The following is a 6693-nucleotide window of genomic DNA, read 5'->3' as shown; positions in this document are numbered from 1 at the left end:
TTTATTATTCAAAAAACAAAAAACAAAAACAAAAACAAAAATTGACTTTTAATTTAATTAATTTTTTTTCTTAAACTTAAAATTAAGAGGTGATGGGAAGGTAGCTTCAGCTGTACTGGTGAACGGCACTACTGGATTGGCAAATTCTCGTTCCCGCTGTATTTGGAATTCCCTTCTTTGTTTTGGAGAAAACCCACGTTCACAGAGAAAAGATACTACGGTCTGATCAGTAGATAATATTTTTTTGTTCTTTATTTTTAATTTTTATTAAATAATTAAATTTCTTATTGAAAAGTAAAAAAACTTAATTTTTAACTTCATACTATGAATTAGAAAATATATTTTTTAATGTTTTCTAAATTTTTTAAAAATGAATATTATGACATTTTAAAACTTAAAATGTTATAATATCATTAATTAAAAAATTAAACTCAAAAACCAGAAATTATTTTCTAAAAATGAACGAAGCCTAAATTTTCAAAAGATGAAAATATTAAGACAGCTTTGGATGTGCTGTAAGCTTTTACATATAAATTTCATTTTTTTTAAAATATTTAAATTAAAAATGCCATTTGATAATATTATCTATCTGCAAAAAAAAAAAAAAAATCTGATTTTAAAAGTAACTTTAAACAAAATAAAAGCCAAAGCGGAGAACAAAAGAGCTGAGAGTGGGAGACACACGAGATTGCGATAGCTTTTGTAGAAATCCATCGATTCGCTGTAATTGGGTGAGAGAGAGAGAGAGAGAGAGTCAGTGGCATTTTTGGTATATTCGAAAGTTTACCCGCCTTCCCGTTACGTGAAGTAAAAAATGTTTAAAGATTTTTTAAAATGCACTGAGTCTCGTCTCAATTTGGATGTAGCCTATAATTTACCTCTTAAAGCAAGAGTGTTGATGGGTACATAGGAGAAATATGAAGAAACATGTATTTATGGGTACATAGGAGAAATGGAAGTGATAATTAGATAGAAAGGAGGAGTTTGCATTGTTTATCATCATACTGGTCCCCAGAAAGTCCTGAATTAAAGAATGCACGAATACAGGTTGTAACGTTTGATTATGGAGTCAAAATTCCACTGATAGATGATCCTATTTTGATAATCAATCTTTGTTCCTGTGATGATCATGAGAGAGAATCCAAGAAGGAAGAAGGTACAAAATTTGCACATGGGTATTGATGATTGTTTAGAGTGGATAATGTATTGCATCGGCATGATGGCACCATCTATGCTGGTTCAATAATGTGGATAAAGATGCCTTTTGTTTCTTTTATAATTCAAAGTCCTTATGTTTTAGAAATAATTGTTATTGTGCAGGAGTGTCAACAAGTGGAGTTTGATTTTTGTCTTATTTACGAGTGAAATTTTATAAATTATGATTGTTTTAAATCTATTCATTAATATCTTATATATATTAATGATAAGTGTTTTTTAATTAATTTTAAAATTATTTTTAAATACAAATAATTAGAGACATAAAGAGAAGAACCTGACATGCAAAACAGTAAATTCATTTAGATTTGTTGTTCTTTAGGTATAATAATAAATAATTGCGAAAGAATATATGGCTCAAGTTTTAGTCTTTCCGAAGACTTGTAAAACAGAAAACAATCAAGGGACGTGGGTAGTCTCTTGCACGCACTTTGATATTTAAGTTAATTTTTTAGAGAATATGTAGATGTAATAGAAATATAATTTGAACAAAATTATGATCATGTCTTGATTAAAAAAATTACTCCATATCTTAAAAGATTGAGATTGTTCGATGGAAAGGCATTCCAATTTTTTGAGATTATCTGTTACGGATATCTAAACGAAGATCTTAGAACTTAGTTGACATACTCTTAGACCCGAAAAGATTCCCCCGATGATACTTGAGAAAGGTTCACAAGAGGGTCTCCCAAAAATTGTTAAGTCTCTCAAATTTTTCTCTTTAAATTTTCTTCATTCGGGTCTAACTTAAATTTGTATCCACTTTTGTTTTTTTTTTTTTTTTTGAGATAAAACATTGAAAGCAAGATAATGGGGGAAAGGTCACTCCACTGGAAATTACCGTCAGAACAAGTGAAGCAAAAGGCCAGGAAATTTCCAAATAAAATGGGGGTATACTTGGCACGAAATTGTGTACTTTAACTTGTAGTTGGTGTTTTTGTATTATACATCCCAAGATACCCAAAATTTCACCCCACATTTTAAAATTAGACAAATGAAAGAGAATGGGGAATAATGTTATTTTGGATATTTATCTTAACATGTTATAGTTTTTTAGAAAAAAAATTAGGAAAAAATTTAATTCTCCATATGATATCACAGTTTAATTGTATCATATTATATATATATATAAATTTTAAGTACATCGTAATGGATAATTCAATATTCTAGTTGTGTTATTTTTCAAATAGCCCTAGATATTATTGAAGTATCAAAAAAAAAAAAAAAAAAGCACTTATACTAATAAAAAAACTTATTTATAGACAGCAATTCATCTAGGTTTTTCTGACACTATCTAAATTTGATTCCCTTGAAAATAAGATTTAAAGAAGTTATATTCAAGAACAATAATGGAACAAAAGAAAATGCATGAAAGTCCAATTTAGTATTATGAGTTCTAGACATTGAATCTTACATTCTGAATGATCAACAAAGGGTTTAGGCTTAACCAGCTTTGTGTTAACAATAATTTTGAAGCACCAAACCCTGTTAGGTGCACCAAATAGTGCAACAACTGAATTATTTGACATGATTATTGAGTTTAATTAGACCACCAGACAACAAATCGGTAACTTAATTTTTAGCTCAAATAGAGGGAGATTTGTAAAGAATGTTTGGTTGATTTAAGTGAATGTGTAGTGTAGGATCCTTAGCAGTAAGAGATGCTTCCTCTTTACATTTTCACTCTCTCACCTTTCATCTTTTACATAACTTTTCAAAAGAAACACCACTAAAGTGATGATTCCTACAACTACAATTTGTTTTTAGTAAGGTTTATTATTTCTATTACATGAATGGTAGGTATCACTCGAAACAGGAAGAAAATGTTCAAAAGACTTTTTGGAATGATTAATTTTATCCAACTAGTGGTGATTATATTTGGGCTTCCAGTCATAATCTGTCGGGCTGTAGAGTTAAATTCAGTGAGATTACCCTTTGAAGTTGTTTAAAGGCCACAATTCATCTGATTGCAGAATGTACCTCCTTCCAAGTTCCAACTACCACTGCTGCTTTATTAATTAATTCAATAGAGAAAAAAAAAAAAAAAAAGAACTTAGTTTTATGTGATTTCTTTTCATTTCGAACATGTATGGTTTGGGCCCAATAAACTTTTATTTTTCAAGTAATTCTTGATAGGAGAAAGCTCTTAAGACTCTCTCATATGTGTGCATGACTCCTTGTTTCCTTATATTAATCAGATTTTATCTCACTCGACTTCTTCACCATTGGAGGAAGAGGAATTTCATCAAGACACTTTAAGCCCGACACACACTACATCGCCTCCCCCCACCCCCCACATCGCCCTCAGGACACAACTTAGCGATTAAAGTTGGTCTGTTAGCTTTCTGGTCATCTCATTGTGCGCGGATTCAAAGTCTGGCCACATAAAACATGTCTCGCGATTAATCTTTCTTGTTGAAATTGAAGAGTCAAGCGGTGGGGGTGTTCATGATGAAGCATCGTCCAAAGAAAAAGTACATACCCCCTAGGCCATGCTTCAGAGTTGTTGGGATTGTTAAGACTGGTTTGGGAGTTGTTAGAAGTCAATGACTCTGTGTTTGTTGACGTTGAGAACAGAGGGACAGGAAAATACATAATTAAGACACTGCTTTCTAAGTGTGTCCACACAACAGTTCACGAACAAGAAAGAAAAAGGAAGAAAGAATGAGAGAGAGAGAGTTGGATGCAAAAGAAATTTGGTAGTGATATAATAATGATGAAGAAATTTCATAGTAATTATATCAAAGGAGACAGCATTTTGCTTGCATGATTGCTGTGGTTGATACTGAGAGCTATCATATCAATCCATTATTTTCAGATTTATAATCTTATGTTTAGACATTTATTATTGTGTGAAGATATCATAATAAACCATTATTAATATTTTGAACACCATTATTATTATTATTATTTCAATAATGATGTAAGAGAATTGTAAAAATATGAAACATTTGAATGGGAGTACCACTGATGGTGCATTTGCCATTATTGAATTCTTAGCAACCTAATCCATCTACTGGTTGATTATATTTGAGAGAGAGTGAGATATTAATGTTGGTAGATCAACTGTCAATCAAATGTAAGCACAGGAGACAGGCCTAAAATATTAGTCCACCATTATCATCATAATCATCATCTTCTCATCAGCCTAACCCTTCTTTCTATATCTCTGTATTATATATGTTCCTTTTGAAGTCAATGATTAGTATTAAATAATTAATTAACAAATATATGGTAGTTAGCTAATTAGTAGGTCACTTCAATTTAAAATAAATTAAAAAACGTCATACTATAAGTAATTAAACACTGGATTGTGATTGAATTCATATACAAATATGATTCTTTTCTAACCCTACCTTATTGAGTGATGACATAAGATTAAGATGTACATACAACTTCAAGATACATGTTTGATATTTCTGTTATAAGCATGCAAATGATAATTAAAGATGTGACACAATTACATTAGTTTGAAGGTAGTTTTCAAAAATAAAATCATTTTTCATAATCAATTTATAGGTTATTTATGATAATTAAATATGTGACACAATTATTATTATTTTGATATATGTATAACCATTTAGTGCATATGCAAATTCTTGGTACATTTTTTTATCTTTTACTGTCAAGAATAAAGAGAGAGAGAGAGAGAGAGAAAGAGTAATTAGTGACACAGCTAGCTTGCCATCAGCACTCTAGAAATATAGCACCTGTTACTCTCTCTTATTTAAACTCATTAATCACGTGACAAGCAATTACCTAAATAATCAATAAATAAATATAAGGTTTGAAGTCTCATTGGGACGGTGGCTATCTATCTATATTTAATATACCTCAGAACTTCTACATTAGTTGCATCTTCTTAATTGAGATCACTTTCTGCTGCTTAATTTAACTTTTGAATGCTTTGGGTGCATTAACTATTATGCAATTACTGGCTAATTTGAGTGACATTTCTTTTGCATTCTAGAATTGATTCAATTTAATTGAGATCATTAATAAAAAAAGAAAAGCCATAACCACCCCATTTATAGAAGTTCTCAAAACCCCTATCTTTACTTTATTTCATTCTTTTCACTCATAGTTACATTAATAAAACCTCGTTAATGTAAAAGTGCAAAGAGAGAGGTTAGAGGTCTCTCACTCATAGCAAACACTCAATAAGGAGTGTGAAAAGAGTGATTTTAAACCAACATATATACTGCATCTATTACTATTATATATTCTGGAAAGCATTGATACTCATATATAGGCCAAATAAAGGATGTGTACTTTCTAATTCTAGCACAATTAAGCCGCACCAAAGTCTTATTCTCGTTCTTTCTGTTACTAATAAGAGCCCATATTATTGCTCTTCAAGTGTATTTTAGGTGAATTAACTAGTCATATATACATTTTGTATTACATAAATTTGTGTGTAAATTTATCTCAAAAGTAAAATTTACTATTTTTTTTCTCTAGGAAACAAATGGTGAGTCTAGGAACCAGATTCTACTACATGAATAGCATTTTTTTTTTTTTTTTTTTTGATAACCCAAGTTTTGAATTTCACCCGACTAGTCTTGGAAACATGCAACTTTTCCCCCGATTCACCTGTCGAGTAAACCTGAATACGGTAATAGTTTATACATACACAGAGTAAAACATTCAATTCATATTTTTATATAAAATAAATGTTACCACGAGAATTTAATCCTGATACTTTATGTCACACTCCACATGCTTTATCGTTGAACCATACTCATGGGGCTACATGAATAGCATTCTTACATGAAGCCATACATGTAGTAACCATCCCCATAATCAAGCCAAACTCTCCAATGCATTAAATGGTGATTTCACATGCCTTTCTCCCTTAAACCTCAAGTTTATCACAATATGAGGCCACCAAACTTCAAATGAAAGACAACATTGAGGGTAAGAAGATTTGATTTGAACCCAACACCTTTTGCACATAAGCAAGCACTCTTTTACTAATTAGACTACTAACTCGAAATCAAAAAAGTAAAATTACAAACCCAAGAGAGACATAGTTTCTTATCACCAATCTTCAAACGAATGATTTCGTCTCATTTCATTAAATACTTGTAAATTAATATTTTTCTACTAGACAGTAAAGCTTCTATTACGTAAATTGTAGTCTTATTGTCACAATGAGTGAACAAAGTTGTCATAGAGCCCATACATCTAGTAACCATCCCCATAATCAAGCCAAACTCTTGAATGCATTAGATGGCAACAGTATCACACATTTCTCTCTTAAACCTCAAGTTTATTGTAAAAGGAGACCACCAAACATTAAGGGTAAAAAGATTTGATTTGAACCCAACACCTTGTGCACATAAGCAAGCACTCCATCAATAATCAGACCACCAACTCGAAATCAAAAAAGTAACATTACAAACCCAAGAGAGACATAGTTTCTTATCACCAATCTTCAAACGAATGATTTTCATTAAATATTTGTAAATTAATATT

The sequence above is a fragment of the Diospyros lotus genome, chromosome 9, assembly GCF_014633365.1.
Source record: "Diospyros lotus cultivar Yz01 chromosome 9, ASM1463336v1, whole genome shotgun sequence".
Taxonomy (NCBI): Eukaryota; Viridiplantae; Streptophyta; class Magnoliopsida; order Ericales; family Ebenaceae; genus Diospyros; species Diospyros lotus.
The sequence above is the reverse complement of the archived record's forward strand: the minus strand, read 5'-3'. Positions refer to the sequence as shown.